Source organism: Saimiri boliviensis, chromosome 3 (assembly GCF_048565385.1).
Source record: "Saimiri boliviensis isolate mSaiBol1 chromosome 3, mSaiBol1.pri, whole genome shotgun sequence".
In the NCBI taxonomy this organism is placed as follows: domain Eukaryota; kingdom Metazoa; phylum Chordata; class Mammalia; order Primates; family Cebidae; genus Saimiri; species Saimiri boliviensis.
Window position 1 is genome coordinate 20,719,675 of NC_133451.1, and position 17,826 is coordinate 20,737,500.

General features: G+C 37.3%; 1 protein-coding gene across 2 annotated transcripts in view; it reads right to left on the bottom strand.

Moving 5' to 3' along the window:
- Positions 1–17,826, bottom strand: part of KCNIP4 (potassium voltage-gated channel interacting protein 4) — a 1,209,336-nt gene that overhangs the window by 1,012,022 nt on the left and 179,488 nt on the right. The gene's annotated exons all lie outside the window — the stretch shown is intronic.

The window sequence follows — 17,826 nt, forward strand, 5'->3', positions numbered from 1 at the left end:
CATGTGTCCTAATTTCCTCCTCGTATAGGACACCAGTCACATTGGATTACGGCCCACCCATAGGACCTAATTTATCTAAATTACTTACTTAAAGTCCTATCTTCAAATACGGCATCATGCTGAGCTTTAGGAGTTTAACATACATATTGAGGTGGGAGACACAATTTATCCCTTAACAAAACATAAACAATTCACAGAAGAAATGTCTAAAACATGCAGATAAAAATGTTACATTTGAAAGGAATGCCAATTGAAAGTAAAATATTATTATATTTTTCATTTTTCAAGCTAGTAAGATTTGAAAGTCTTTTAAAAGCATTTTAATCCTGGCAAGGTTTCAGTTCAATGAGTACTTTGAATGCTACTGGCAGGAGTGTAATCTGACAAACAATTTTGGGAAGTAAACTTTCAATATTAATTAAGGTTATAAAAAATACCAGACTCGGCTGGGCGTGGTGGCTCAAGCCTGTAATCCCAGCACTTTGGGAGGCCGAGGCAGGTGGATCACGAGGTCGAGAGATCGAGACCATCCTGGTCAACATGGTGAAATCCCGTCTCTACTAAAAATACAAAAAATTAGCTGGACATGGTGGCACCTGCCTGTAATCCCAGCTACTCAGGAGGCTGAGGCAGGAGAATTGCCTGAACCCAGGAGGCGGAGGTTGCGGTGAGCCGAGATCGCGCCATTTGCACTCCAGCCTGGGTAACAAGAGCAAAACTCCGTCTAAAAAAAAAAAAAAAAAATAGCAGACTCAGTCTAGATCGATACAATCAAGAAAATACATACTTAGATATAGGAAGATATCTTTACTGAAATATTACCTATCTGAATTTTATTCGTAATTCCAAAAACATTTGAACCAATCTAAATGTTCATAGTGGAGAAATGTAGTATTTCTAATGTAAACAAGAAATCTAATGTAAACTCAACACTTCATAAGCTGTTATGCAGCCATTAAAATGATGTGTCTAAAACTATCAAAAACATTAAATAGTTATAATTTTGTTTTATAAAAAGCAGGATGCAAAGCTATATATTAAAAAGAATAAAAGAACTTTGGAGCAGGAAATATACTCACAGACATTTCTTTAAGATAACATAATTTTTTGTTGTTATTTGTTTTTATTTACCAGTATTATATTTTTTAAAATTTCCAAAAAGCAACATGTATTCATGTTTGTCATAAAAAGATAATCATTTCAACTTGAGTAAAATTGGACCAAACAGACCAAAATTTAGTTTCAATTCTATTACATGTAGGCCAACAGGTCAGCTTCTTACTTTAATCCTCTGCTCTCACTCTGCCACGTGGATTTTAACTAACTTTTATGTTGACATAAGTGATACTTTCACTTAATACCCATTTCAAACCCCACCCTCTCATGCCCCAGAAATGAAAACAGATCTCTCTATGGGAAAAGATGGAGATCCCTATTACAGGAATTTGAGAATCCTTAACAGGTCATATTCTCCTTTCAGGAAGCCCTGGTAAGACCATTCTCTGTTCAGCCTTTCCACCTGAGATCATCCACTTTATCAGCCTAAAGGTCAGAGGCATGCACCACAGGTTCTGTAGATGCCTCAAGAACATGAGACACTCCCTGTCTGCTACCTTTCTGTAACTGGGAGAGAAATACACAGCAAGGTATGGCAAGTTCTAACACACGCATCTCAACTCTTAGTTAAGTGCAGGGTACAGAGTACCGTGCCAGAAGAACCTGTGTTGTATTTTACTTTTTGGTAAAATACCAATATTCAAAGTACACTCAATCTTCAAGTTTGTGAGGAGCTCCAAATTGTAAACTTTGGGCAACTGATTGCCCATCAAAACTGTCAGGACTCAAACAATGTTCATTAATTTGTAACGAGTTGGATAGTGTCTCACCAAAACTCACATCCACCTGGAACCTCAGAATGTAACCTTATTTGGAAATCTGGTCTTTCCAAATATAATTAAGGTAAAGATCAAGGTTAACTCATACTGGATAAGGATAGGCTCTTAATGCAATGAAAGTATTTTTACAAGATGCAAAAAAGGACACACAGAGAAGAAGTCATGTGAAGTCAGAGGCTAAGATGAGAGTGAGGCTGCCACAAGCCAAGGAATATCACCAGGAGCCACCAGAAGCTGCAAGAGAAAGGAGAGATTCTTTAATCTTCAGAGAAACTGTGACCCTGCTGACTCCTTGATTTTCTATATCTAACCTCGAGAACTGTGAGCGCGTACATTTCTGTTGTTTTAAGTAACCTAATTTGTGATGATTTGTTATGGCAGCCCTGGGAAATTAATACAGTGCTATATGTAGACAATGACGCCACATTTCACAAACCAGTCCCTTATTGAGGCAGAAGAGTGTGGTGGAAAGAGCACCAAGAGAGCAGAGTCAAAGAGTTGGGTGTTGGCTACAACTTTTCACTGGGCAAAACAGAGCCTCACTGAACAATTGCTTATTATAGATGATAATCACCTCAGTTGCATAGGATTGTTAACAAGACAAAGGAAACAGTGTACATAGTAAGCATTTGATAAAGTGTAGACAGAAATTCTGATTTTTGTGGTTATTGTCAGTGGTTTGGAATAAATGCCAATTTTGCACTAAATATCTATTTAGGAAATATGAAAACAGACTAAAAAATATTTACAAAAGTGGTTTACCTTTCAGTTCTTTCTTTATTATAGAATCTTTTTTGCCTAAAGGGTGAGCTTACATCCTGAAGGCTGAATTTGGACCCTGATATGTATATCATATAGACAGGTGAATTATTAGGGATGTTTCAGAAGGGGGTTAACCTGGGGCTGTTATTTCTAGGATTGTTGTACTGTCATTAATAATCATCTCTTGTAATTTTAGTCATCTGAACTGGAAAAAAATGAAATGGATAGCCCTGATCATGATAAGGCCAGATTTTTAGTGTTTCTGATTGAAAAAAATAAAAAGGGACAAGAATCCTGCCATTAATGTCCAGATTCTGGGTTTTGATGACATTTACTATCCCATTTGAGAAAGGTAGTAGGCTGGTGGCATCAAAGGCAAGAAACCTGACTGCTTAAATTGTTATTAAAGTCATAACCACAGTACAGTACTGCTTTTATAACACTCCAGGCTATAACAACTACTAGAATAAATTCTTCTTAAAGTAACAGCTTAGGTATACCATTCAGAAGATTAAATGTATAATTCTTAATTCTTAATTCTTTATTCAATGAAAATATCATGTGGCAAATTATTTCAAGAATTATCTCCAAGAATTGATGTTATCCGAACATGTTTTCAAAATTAAATAGAAGATGGATTGAAGAGTTCTGGTGTTCATGCTTTCTTCTCTATTAGAGCAGAAGGCAAGACTCATTCCTCCAAGTTCATTCTCAATGGGAAACGGATGACAAAGCTAAGGTGTTCTGAACAAAACTCATGGACAGCAAACAATTTCTACAAAGCTCAACTCCTTAGGAGCATTTTGTGAATATCGGGTAATTAGTTTCCATGATCATAGCTGTCCTTCAGTGGGTCTACCTAGCCAGCCAGCTACATTGTTCTCCAGTCTTCTTTTGTGTTCCAATGAAGGGCCAATGTGGCAGGTGCCAATTCCTCACTACTTTGCCGTCTCCCCACTTGACACCACTCTCAGACATGCAAATAGGGGTGATGGTGGAGAAAAAAGTCACTGTCCTAGGAATTTCTCTCTAACATTATTTATAAGTTCACATCCCCACCCAATCCTGGATGAGTCTTTGCAATATTCAGCTAATGAGACCCATCATCCTTGGACTTGTGCTTATCCTACATCCGTTATCTCCAACTACTGACCTCCACATATACTATACTGTTGCCACACCAAGGGTCAGGACCCTCTCCTCTTCTGGACCTTTGGGTTGAGAGAACAGCAGGGTACGCCTGTTTGGAGCATACATACTGGAGATCCTTGCCTAAACAGCCCTCATACTGAGCTTCCTGTTCTTCCCTTTGCCTTCTTTGACTATGTCTCATCACTTCATATTCCATACTTAGAGTCTAAGTTTCTTAGTCCCAGGCTGAGGCTGGAGCTAGGTAGTAGTTTCCACTTATCTGTCGTTTTGCTTTCTATTACCAGCTGTCGACAGCAGTCTGAAAATATCAAAAAGTCCAGAAATAAACTTTTTGTAAGTTTTATATCACAAGCCCTTCAGAATGGCATGATGAAATCTTGTATCTGTCCTGCTTCCTCCCTCAAGAGATGTGAATCCTCCTTCTGTCCTGGGTCTCCACATTGTAGACGCTGCCTGCCCATGAATCACTTTGTAGTCACTGATGATCCAATCTACTGTATCAGCATCACAGGGCTTATATTCAAGGAACCCTTTATTTTATTTAACAATGGCACCAAAGCACAAGAGTAGTGATGCTGGTAATTTGAATATTCCAAAAAGAAGCCATAAAGTACTTCCTGTGAGTGAAAAGATAAAAGTTCTAAAGTTAAGAAAACAAAACTTAAATTGAGGTTGTTAAAGTCTATGGTAAGAACACATCTTCTCTCCATGACACTGGAGTGACACCAGCACTTCCAGTTCCCTCAGATATGCCTCCGCAGCTCTAGGTCTGATGCCAGGTTGGAAATGGGGATGTAGTGATTGAGCTTGACTGTCAAGTAACTGAAACATGAACATCCTTTGAGGAAAGTGGCTAATTATAAACATATTTTGAAAAAAATGCTATCATTTATTCAGCATTTACCAGGACCAAGAATTAAGTCACTTATTACGTGTTTTATATACATCACCCTAATCTAATTCTATGCACCTGTAAGTTTGAACCATATGATTGCCCTGAGAAGACTAATAATCTATTGTCCTCACAAACTATATTTTTCAGATGCTCAACAGTTATTTGGAGGAGAAGCTGTAGGCTGGGGAATGGGAGGGTAGAGAAGACAGACTACTAATGTGAGCATTCCGATTCTTCTACATGGCCTCAAACAATTCAGCCCTGGCCCCAAACATACAACTCCATTAGGCAACATAAAAGCCCTACAGTTAAGTGTGTTCACCATACCTCCTAGCTAGATAAGACTGCAATCATCTATTTTTACATAAGACTGTCCATTTGCAGTTAGTAGGGGGTCCTATTGTAGAATGTCGGGGGTGTCTACTGCTGTATGGCTATTTAGGACTTGCAAAAAGGAATTGAACCTGATCTCATGAAAATTCTACAGAGGTAGGGAAAGGAAGAGGTGAAGGGAGTAGAGACATTTGGAAGAAGCTCTCAGCCAAATTCTAAGGCCAAACATCCCCTTTCTCAAACAAATCAATGACTTGAATACAAAGGAGGCAGAGCTAGTGTTACACATTTAAAGAAACTTGGAAAACATAACAGCAAATACCATATAAAGACTTTGTTTGGATTTTGATGTAAGCAAACACACTATTAAAAGACTTCTTGAGACAACTGAGGAAATGCAAATATGGACATATGGACTGAATCTTAAATTGCATTTAAGGATTATTATTAATTGTATGTGTTATAATGACATGGTATTTATGTATAAACACATTCTTTGGACATGTATACTTAAGAATTTGTAGAAGAAAAGCATTATGCCTAACATTCATTTTAAAATATGCCCTCCTCAAATAAATTAATGGATGGAACAAGACTGGAAAATGGCTGACAATTGTTGAAGCTAGGTAAAGGGTGCATAAGCTTTATTGTACTATTCACTTTCGTATGTTTGTGTTTGAAATTTTTATAATAACAAGCTTTATAAAAAGCAAATGCATTGATTCTTTTTGTCTCAAAAAGAGACATTTGTGCCTCTCAGGTAATGTTTACAAGTTTTGGAGATGTAACTGGAATGCCCAGATCCATTTAAATTTTATATGAAATCACAACTGGGTTTAACACAGGTAGAGAAAAGGCAAATAGAGCTGAGAAGAAAAGGAGTCTTAGGGAGGATGATTATTAAAATGACATCTGAAGGAATAATCAATAATTATGTGCATAGCCACAATATGAAAGAAGTTAATGAACTTCAAGGAAGAGAAATTCAAGTTAAAAGGTGGCAAAACTAATAGAAACTGTCTTTCTACTGTTTTGCAGGTGATACAATCACCCTCCTCCTTCAAGACCTATCAAAAGTTATAGATCAGTGCTGCTTTTGCCAGCGCCCCAAGGCTGTTAGCTGCTCTCGCATCTGAAATTCTACAAAGCTTTGTTCATACTTTTCTGGGTTTTTTTCCCCCACTTTATAAAGGAAGAGATATTGACTAGCACCAGCATTGGAATGTGATATATGTATATGCTTAAAAATAGTGGAAGGAATGGATGCATGGTGTATTAGTCCGTTTTCACACTACTGTAAAGAAATATCCAAGACTGGATAATTACTAAAAGAAATGAGGTTTAATTGACTCAGTTCTGCATGGATGGGGAGGCCTCGGGAACCTTACAATCATGGTAGAAGGCAAAGAGGAAGCAAGCTTGGACCTTCTCACAGGTCAGATGGAAAGAGAGTGAGCAAGCAAAGGGGGAAGAGCCCTTATAAAATCATCAGATCTCATGAGTGCTCACTTACTATCATGAGAACAGCATGGGGTACACCACCCCATGATCCAATCACCTCCCACCAGGTCTCTCCCTCAACACCTGGGGATTCCAATTCCAGATGAGATTTGGGTGGGGACACAAAGCCTAACCATATCACATGGGTACTAGAGAAAGAAAAAAAAAAAAAAAGAGAGGGATAGAAGAAAAAGAAAAATTCTATCCCTTCCTGGGAAGAAAATTTTCTGAGGTCAGAGGGTTTGGACTGATATTTAAGAAAGACTTCATGTAAATAATCCCAAACCATGTAGAATGAGATACTACCTTTCTGTAGGAGCCTGCTACTAGGAATTTGTTTTGTTTTGTTTTAGCTAGACTAAATCCCACACATTGTTTTTCGTGCAAGCAATTCATCAAGTATGCCAGGCTGGAGACAGTTGAGATTTTTTTTATCTCTTGCTGAGAAAAGAAACTTTTCACTGAACTATCACATGCACGGTTATTTTTATTTGACTCTCAGTTGAGATACCCCTGCTGCACAGCATATTGAATACTTTATTGACCATAAAATGTGCTGCTGCAATTACAGGGTTTAAAAATTTTTTTCTAAGCATTTTGTCTTTCTGGAGGCACTTGGAAGCTCATTCCTGTTTATCAGTTTTTCAAGGATGTTTGCAATTTAGCAAAAGTGAATTTGAAGTTTAGTCAAATATCTGGCATCTTTGAGTGAGTGTTTCCAAGATCTGCAATTAAGCAGTGCAAAGTGTAGTGAGACTCCTCATGCATAATCTGCAAAGGTTTTTCACACTATCTTAGATCTTAGGAGAAAAAAAAATGTTCACTAAGTAAATCAGGAGCAAATTCACTTAAGAGACTGCTTTATAAATCATTCAGCTTTGTCAGACAATCTCTGTGTGTACTAAGTGCTGGCTATCTTTGGGTTATTTTAGAGGCAGTCACCTCTATTGGGTATCACTAAGTAAAATAGCACAGACCTCATGGCAGATACCATGTTTAAACAGCATGAGGTTTCAGATCTCATGGCTCAGGCAGAGTTTGGAACCAGGAGGTGAGGACAGTATTAGTTGAATGAATGAATAAAAGAAAAGAGAATTCTTCCTGGTCTCTAAAAAAATATGCCTAGATTATTTCCAATAAGCCAACAGCAAATCAGAATGGAATGTGTGAGTTGCAGCAGGATGGGTAGCTCATGCAGGTTAAGTGAAGATAAAAATACAAAACTGTACATGTAATTCTGACAAACTTAAGAATAAAATTTAGGACAGTTTTATCCTGTACAAAGTTAACATAAAAATGTGTGCTATTGTGCCAGGCTGCAGTGGCTTATGCCTATAATCTCAGCACTTTTGGAGGCCGAGGTGGGAGTTCATGACCAGCCTGGCCAACATGGCAAAACCCCATCTCTACAAAAAGTACAAAAATTAGGTGTGGTGGTGGGTGCCTGTAATCCCAGCTACTCAGGAGGCTGAGGCAGGTAAACCACTTGAACCCGGAAGGCAAAGGTTGCAGTGAGCTGAGGTTGTGCCACTGTGCTGTACAGCCTGGGTGAGAGAGAGAGACTCTGTCTCAAACAAACAAACAAACATACAAAACAACAACAACAAAAAAAAAAAAACATGCTTTTGAAAGCACATGGGTGGCTGGGCACAGTGGCTCATGCCTGTAATCCCAGCACTTTGGGAGGCCAAGGCGGGTGGATCACCTGAGGCCAGGACTTCAAAACCACCCTGGCCAACATGGGAAAATCCCATCTCTACTGAAAATGCAAAAACTAAAAAACTAGCCAGGCATGGTGGTATGTGCCTCTAATCCCAGTTACTCAGGGGGCTGAGGCAGGAGAATGACTTGAACCCAGGAGGCAGAGGTTGCAGTGAGCCGACATGGTGCCATTGCACTCCAGCCTGGGAGACAAACCAAGACTCAGTCTGAAAAAAAAAAAAAAAAAAAAAAAAAAAAAAAAAAAAACCAAGAACATGGAAAGAATAAAAGCTTTAGAGTCAAGCATGAATGCCTGTCACTGCCAGAAGTTATTTGTTCACCTTCTCAACCTCAGCTTTCTTATCTATAAGGTGGGGCCGATGCCTCCCCTCAAGGTTGTTGGTAGAAGGAAATTAGATAATGAATGTAAAGTTTCTGGCAAAATTTTAAGTTAAATGAATGACTCATTTAGTTATTTACTCTAATACATCCTAAGCAAATGGACAAATAAAATTAGGTTCAGTTATGCATCTATTAATGCATAAAAACAGCAGTGCTGGGCCTCACAAAGGAACAGATAGCCTTTCCCCAGAGCAGCTGGAACTGAAGGGCCTGGGACTAATGACAATCAGGAACAATGGTCCCTAATCCCAGAGAAGATGCTCTAAGTTTGTTTATTTGCTGTTGCTCATACCAATCAATTGATTACGCTGTGGATGGAGGCATACTGGCACCCAAATATTTATTTAGACATAACTAATGGACTTCCCAATCATGGTTAGAGAAGTTTAATTGGTTAAATGTCTGGAAGAAAAAAAATTGGAGTTAATAAAATATCTTTAACATTCTCTGCATATTCACCAAAGACTTGGCATTAATGTGATTTTCAAAAAAGTAAGTAATTGATGTTCCAGCTCAGATAAGGTCTTATATATTTTGTTTCTCATACTTTCTATAGTTGCTGATAGGGCAGTAATGATCTTTTGTTGTGCTGTGGTTCAATTGATACAATAAATTGCACTTTCCTTTACATTTTATTAGAAACTATAAATGGCTCTATCACCTCTGAAACACCGTAGGCCAAGCAACACATTTTAAATTTTATCAGCCCATCTCCTTTTTTAGAATCAGACTATTTGCGTGAAAAGTGAAAAGTTTTAGTCACCCTAAAGAAATATCAACTAATATTTTATAGCTAAAAACATGAATTCTTATTCTTCTATTTCTTTCCAAGTTCCTAAAGAAATACAGATGCATTTCTCCTTGCTCTGTTTGGCCAGTTTAGATCTCTAGATGGTTTTAGACTTTGCCTGTTTGTTTAAGTGCTTGTTTTAAAATAGTTGAAGTATTATAATAGATATCTATCAACTGCAGCCTCTCTCTCTCAGATGGAAGAAGCCCAAATGTATGTTTATTAGCTTAGGAACTATGTAAGCACTTTAAAAAGGGCACAAATATAACTTGATATTTCTGAATTACTCCTGAAATTATTATTTATCCTGAAAGAAAAATCAATGAACACTCTTGAAATTTGTCACTTGTCATTTCATGATATCGAAAAGCAAATGTAAACCCTGCTTTTAGAGAAACTAGGCCAGGAGCAGTGGTTCATTCCTGTAATCCCAGCACTTTGGGAGGCCAAGGTGCTCAGATCACTTGAGGCCAGAAGTTCAAGACCATCCTGGCCATCATGGTGAAACCCTGTCTCCATTAAAAATACAAAAATTAGCCAGGTGTGGTGGCAGGTACCTGTAATCTCAGCTATTCAGGAGGCTGAGGCAGGAGAATCACTTGAAACCTGAAAGGCAGAGGTTGCAGTGAGCTGAGATCCAGTCACTGCACTCCAGCCTGAGCCAAAGAGACCTGTAAAAAAAAAAAAAAAAAAAAAAAAAAAAAAAAAAAAAAAAAAAGAGAGAGAGAAGAAAAAGAAAGAAAAGTACAATAAAATTTGTCAGAACACCTCTTCGTGTGAGCTAGATCTCTGACAACAGAAAACATAAACTCACATGTGGGTTTGGACTACATAATGATCAAGTATCTATGTTCACATATTATCTGTCCCAAGGGAACACTTAACAAAAGAATCACAATGTTTGTCATGATGTAATGCTTCCTCTCTACATGCAGTTTGAAAATAATGGTTAGGAAATGCATGGCTGGTAATGCTATTTTACTTCTGTAGAGAACTCTTCACCATTTATTACAGATTGAGCCAGAGACTTGGAATCAACAGTCCTGGGTTCAAATTCTGGCTTACCAATTTATACCAATCACTTATTTGAACTTCCTTTTCTGCCCACGTAAAGCAGAAGTGGTGATGCTTGCCACACAATCTATGACTATATTCAGTAAGTGTTCATTGAATTTAAATCTTGTCTACAAAGTTAGCAATGAAACTACATAAATGACTTCTTGGGAAAATAAACCAATGAAAAGATAGAAGTGTTCAGAAATTTTTATAGTCACAGGTGAGTTGAGTGTTGGGTGTAAAAGTACAGTCTCAGCATATGAAAAGACATGGATTGGCTTGTGACTCCTAACTACTAGGTTTGTGTCATTATGCAAGTAATTTGACCTTAGTATGCCTTATTTTCCACATCTGCAAAATAGATATGAAAATAAGACCAATGTGCTAATTGAACTGTAAGAAATAAATGTATAAAATATGTACCTGCCACAGAGCAAGGAACATAGGAAACCAGTAAACAAAAATTGATGCTATTCATAGAATAAGAAAAATCATTCATTCAATTAAGGTTCTGGCGTACGATTTGTGTCCCATATACTGTCCTAGGGACTGGAGATACAGAGGTGAATAAAATCAACAACCTCTGTTCTCATGAAACTGTGTCTGGTAAAGAATAGACAAGACAATGTCAATAGTGCCAAATGCTCTGAAGACAATAAAACAAAATAATGTGAATAGAGTAACTGAAGATGTGTGTGTGTGTGGTTCCATGGGAGAGTGCCTGTTGGGAAGTACCTTAAAAACATCACACACCAGGGTCTGGGGGGTGGGGGTTAGGGGAGGAAGAGCAGCGGGTTGGGGGATAGGGGCAGGATAGCATTAGGAGAAATACCTAATGTAGATGACAGGGCAATGAATGCAGCAAACCACCACCATGGCAAGTGTAAACCTGTGGAACAAACCTGCATGATCTGCATATGTACCCCAGAACTTAAAGTATAATAAATAAATTTTAAAAAGAAAAAAAAAGAAATAACATTTTAGATATATTGGGTTTAATAAATTATTAAAATATTTTTTAAAAAGCAGGGTGACTCTTACATGTCTCCCTAAGTAAATAAATTTGAGCTTTGACCTGCACACTATGCAGACTTTCTGTAGGACTTTGGCACATGATTACTCAAGATGCATGTTCAGACTTCCTGTAATCCGCCATTTCCCTAAACCCAAGTAATAAATGGGATTCACATTTCAAGAGGCATATTACTTTAACAAAAGGGACATTGAAAGTTGTATTAAGTAATGAATCCATATTGGTCTTTGGAACTGGAGATTCTCAACCATAAGACTGACTTATTGGTTTGGTGATAGGGACTCAGTATTTAGGCACCCTAAGCCTCAGTTATTCCATGGGTAAAACAGCCATGAAAAAAGCCATTCATGGTCTGCTTCTGCCAGAGCCTGTGATATGGAAGAGAACCTCCAAATGGTAATTTCTGTCACTATCAGCAGCAGACCTCCACTGCCCACTTGCAATGTAACCTTGAGTAAGTTGTATGACTTCTCTGAGCCTCAGTCTACTAATATGTAAGATAAGGATAATAATAACAATAATAATACCTACTTAGCAAGTTTGTGTGAGAAATTAACTGAGTTGTAGAAACCACTTTGAATGGGTTCTGGCACAGAGCAAACTCATTAAGTGCTCTTTGTTAGTATTACTCATGATACTGACATCATGAATTACTAATCATATGCTCATAGGTAACGGTAAGAGAAAAGAACATTGACTTAGAGTATGTTGAACTAAGTTGTTCCCATGAAAATCTTCCCCAGCAGTCAGAAGATTATATGCGCCATATTGTATCTTCTGGAGATTCTCAGATATTGATTAAATGTCTCAATACAATGATATGATCAGTGAATGGAAACGCTTGCCTTGTATAATTTTGCCCATTTTGACTGATCTTTTAATTTACACATTTCTTGAGTCCAATTGACTCCACATGCCTCCTCAATCAACATTATATGTATTTCATGTATCATTTAAAAATCACAAAAGTAATTTGAACTCACTGCCAATTGAAAAAAAAATGAACATCTTTAACTGAATATTCTTGGTTTTACCACATAGTAGGACACAGAAATCTTTGTAGTCAAAGAATCATATTACCTAAGAACAGTCAGTAATCATGCTACTTTTCGAAGACATCAGCAATTGGTCAAGACATTCTTTATTTCCTAAATGACCCTGAATATGTCTTTGACCCTAAGTTCTGGGAAGTCATCTGTATACTGGGTTATAGAAGAAGAGACCTATTAACCTAGTATCAGCTTCTTACTTCCAAGATGACTTCAGAGCAGTCTGAAGTCTTCACAGTGAATTTATTTGGCTGAAAGTCACACAGCAGTAGACCTGGAATGACAACCTAAGTTTCCAAAATTCTCATGCTCATGATCTTGCCACCAGTCCTTGTAACCTGCTATTAAATTCCTGTCTAAACATGGCTGTGGATACAGGAGGAATGGAATTGCGACACAAATCAAAGTCCTCATTCTTCACCTCTGCTTGAATTTAATGTACTTCTCCTCTGGATTTCTGTTCTCAATTTCTTTCCTCTCCTTTCTATTTTCATTGACATAAATATTCTGTTATACCAACTGATAAAGAAATGACTACAGGTCTCAAACTATTCTATTCAGCTGCCCTCATACTCAAGAATAGCATCCTACAAATAGAAATACTGAATATAAATACAAACAATGTTCTCAACTATAATGTTGCTGTGCAGCTCAATTATTCACATTTTTCTTTGCTGAAAACTTATTTCCCTTGCCACTCCTTTCTCTTGAAGCTTCCTTTCTTAACATTTAACTTCTAAAGCCTAAACTTAACTAATCTCAGTGACTAGAATCTAGTGGTTCCATGAATGACTGTGAAAATCTCAAGTGCTGTGCTGATGCTAATAAAGCATGTCAGCCCAAGAAATACTCTAGTAATAACTGTGCCAACAAAATGAGGGAAAACACCCAATCCCACGCCCAAAAACTCTGCTGCTAATTATTAACAATGAAAAACTTGGCTGAATTTCAGCCTTCAACTAGATATGTTTTCATTAAAGTAAAATTCTACATTTGTTCAATAAAATAGGAAAATTATGGGTTTTGGAGACTGACTTTATTAAAATATGTGTGTTCCATTGGAAGCATGGCAATATGAAATACAGAATGAGGAAGCCCAGGGCCATACTTCTAGGTCTTTTCTGTGTCAATCTGAGTCTATAATTAGCTCCCTGGTTGTTTTCTCCTCTGTAAGTTGAGTATGTCATCATTTAGATAAATCCTCTCTGAATTTCACTCAAATATTAAAAAGCTAAAATTTTAAATATTTCTATTATTTATTGCTTTGAAAAGCAAACACATTGATGAAGGGTAGCCACAAAATGGTCATGGATTCCATTTCCACTATGTTCCCTCCACTCTCCTAATGCATTCTATAGCAAGACCAGAGTGAAATGAGCAAAAGATATCTTAGTCAGTCAAGTTTATTCATCTAATAAATATTCATTCACCAGCTACTCAATGGCAGGCACTGTTCTAGGTGCTTATGAGTCTGATATTTTGCCCTTATGAGAAAGAACTTATAAATCTCATAAAATTAAGTAACTTTTTGCACTTGTAATAATTGACTATAAGAATAGGTTGAAAGGAGAGTATGTACCTGTTTTTTGATTATGTCCTTTATTAAGAACATCCTATAATATTTTTTTGAGAGATGAGTCTCACTCTGTTGGCCAGGCTGGAGTGAAGTGGCATAATCATAACTCACTATAGCCTCAAACTTCTGGGTTCAAGTGATCCATCTGCCATAACTTTTCAGGTAGCTTGTACCACAAGACCTATCTATAATCTTTTCAACAATATAACTTGTATATTGAACGGTAGCGGTTACTTTTCAACAATATAACTTGTAAATTGAACCATAGGTGTGATATCTTCCTTTTTGTGTACTTTTTCATAAATGCCCATCTGAGGCTTGTTTGATGAAGAAATTCAAATAATCTAAAATTTGGAGAAAAAATTATGAATTACTTGTAAGTATTCAAAATTTGATTCCATCTATAAAACCACTAGCACAGGAAAATAACATATTCACTCAGCTGAACACTATACAGCCATTACAATGCCGCTTTCTCTTTGTTTACAACAATCTTATAATTCAGTGTAAAACATATAATTCTTATGTTCACATAAAAATAATTAAATGAAATATATATTTGTTTAAAAAAGTACAAAAAAGCGAAAAAAAATGCGTAAAATATACCACAATATTAAATGTTTCTTAAAACAAAATTAATTTTTATTTATTTCTTCTATATTTATTTTTTCCAAATTTACTCCCATAGAGGGAGGCAGAGGAAAATTGGTATTGTTTAATAACATTAAACAAAAAAATTCTGGCTGGGCGCAGTGGTTCACGCCTGTAATCCCAGCACTTTGGGAGGATGAGGAGGGCGGATCATGAGGTCAAGAGATCGAGACCATCCTGGCCAACACGGTGAAATCCTGTCTCTACTAAAAATACAAAAAAAAAAAAAAAAAATGGCCGGGTGTGGTGGTACGCACCTGTGGTCCCAGCTACTTGGGAGGCTGAGGAGGAAGAATCACTTGAACCCAGGACGTGGAGGTTGCAGTGAGCCGAGATTGTGCCACTGCACTCCAGCCTGGTGACAGAGCAAGACTCTGTCTCAAAAAACAACAACAACAACAACAACAACAACAACAAAATTCCTTGCTTTGAACATTGCAAATGACCTTAATGGCTAAATCATGCCGAACAGGAAGTCATGGTTATACACCCAATTCAACACTTCCATGATGGGATGATTATGATAACATCCAAGGTGGCCATACATATATCAAGATTTGAGAAAAATACTTAATAAAATAATTTCAAATGCAAAAAATAATATTATAAATCACTATACACTATATAAGCCCCACTGACTGACAGAAATATTACAAGGACACTTTCTAACAAAAATGTAGTATGTGTCACATATGTCATTTTATTTTTCCATTAGTCACATTTTAAGAAGTAAAAAGAAACAGGTGAAATTAAATTTAATAAGATATTCAACTGAATATATTCAAAATATTATTTCAACATGCAATCAACATAAAAAAATATTCATGATCTATTTCACACTGCTATTTTACCAAACACATCCCAATTTGGACCAGTTACATTTCAAGTGCTCATTAGCCATATGTGACTTGGGACTACCCTATTGGACAGCAGTACATTAAAGTGAAACAAAGAAGATTAGAAATTATTGTTGTTTCTCCTTATGTTTCCCCCATTTCTTATGCACAAGTTTCCTTATTTTGTATTTCCCCAGTGCCTAGTACACTGCTAGGCTCAATAAATTTGGGCTGCCTTTAACTTATAAAATACTAACAAAATTAATTTTGAACAGAACTGGCTTCTCTTAGTTAGACGAATCTCGGGAAAAAAGCCAAGGCAACTGTTCTTCATCTGCAAACGTAAAACAAACCGGCAAGGACACCGCTCTTATTTTATTCTGAAGTGTTCAAGCCAACCATCATAAACAAAGATGGCTTCCACAAAACAACATTTCAACACTTTACCAGTGTTCTTAGTGGGCTGGGCAACGAGACTCTCCCCCGAGTCATCAAAACCCTCTCAGTCATGAGTCTTCTTTATCTGAATGAATGTTCACATGAAGAACGTGTCTATATAAGAGTGAGGTAGGAAAGGGGAATCCCAGAAGGCTGGGAGGAAGGTGTAGAGAGATGGAATTGGAGGGAAGGATTCACATGATGTGACAGGCGCTCCCATTTCCTAAGTCTCCCTGTGGGACCACCGGGTGTAAGTCTTCTTGTCAAGGACAGCACTTGGTACACAGTGAATACTCAGTAACTGCTTATAGATTGAATGGAAGTATGCACAGTTCAGCTAATTTCCTTGTCAGGACACTCAGGAATGCATTCCAAACAACAAGCACAGTTTACCAGATAACAATTCCTTCACCGTGGTTGAGTTCACACAAATAAAATGTGAAGAACATTGCCCAGATTATGATTTTAAATATAGCTGCGGTCTGTATGTCATAATAAAGCCCACGGCTGTGCATTTCTCTAGCACAATAGGCACATGCCATCTGGTGCTTATTATACACAAGGTGCTGGTGATGATGGTTATACACATAGAGACATAATAGGTCCCCCTAGTTGTAATTAACAAATATACTTGGCTTCATCTCTTTTCACAATGAAGGCTTAACAATTCCCTTCTTTTTCTTTTTCTTTTCTTTTCTTTTCTTTTCTTTTCTTTTTTTGTTATTATACTTTAAGTTCTGAGTTTCACGTGTAGAACGTGCAGGTTTGTTACATAGGTATACACATGCCACGGTGGTTTGCTGCATCCATCACCCTGTCATCTACATTAGGTATTTCTCCTAATGCCATCCCTCCCCTATACCCTGACTCCCTGCTATCCCTCTCCTAACCCCTCACCACCCAACAGGCCCCAGCGTGTGATGTTCCCCTCCCTGTGTCCATGTGTTAGACTGCATAAAGAAAATGTGGCACATATTCCACTCTTCATGGAATACTATGTAGCCATAAAAAAGGATGAGTTCATGTCCTTTGTAGGGACATCGATAAAGCTGGAAACCACTGTTCTCAGCAAACTGACACAAGAATAGAAAAGCTTTTTTTGTTTTGTTTTGTTTTGTTTTACTGAATAAAAAGAGCGGGGTAGAATTTCGAACATTATTCTACTGGTTAATCAGTGTTTTCAGAGGTGTGGAGCCAAAGCCCTGGCTAGTATTAAAGGGTAAATGTGCCATCCTAGAGTGTCTTCTGAGAGGCAGGGCATTATTGGCAATGGTAGGTATAGAATAGCATTGGTCCCCTGAGCTGGTTAATCTTGAGCAAGTTATTTCTCTTCTTTGAGTCTCAACTTTCTCAGCAAAGGGAAATAATAAAAAACCAGCCCAGTTATTCTGAGGACTAAATAACATTAAGTAGAATGCTTCTTTCACTGTATATACTAAATTTTTCATTTTAGTCTTGTTACATATTTCTTTCTTTTTGCTGAAAAATGAAGGTGACAAAAGGAAGAAAAACAATCGCTGATTTATCTTAAATTGTAAAAATTCTCAGGTTTGCTTGTTATAGTTTGAAAAAAGGAACCCTCAGCCAACACACAGAATTTGGAAGCAGCCTGGGAGTTATAATAGGTTTGCTAGGAAATGGGTTTCAGTGCCAGTAACTCCAGATCACAAGAAAATTTATGCAATTAGATCATTTGGTCTAAATGTGATTATGCATTTTAGTAATGAACAGTCCAATTCTGTAGGTAAAGCCAGAAT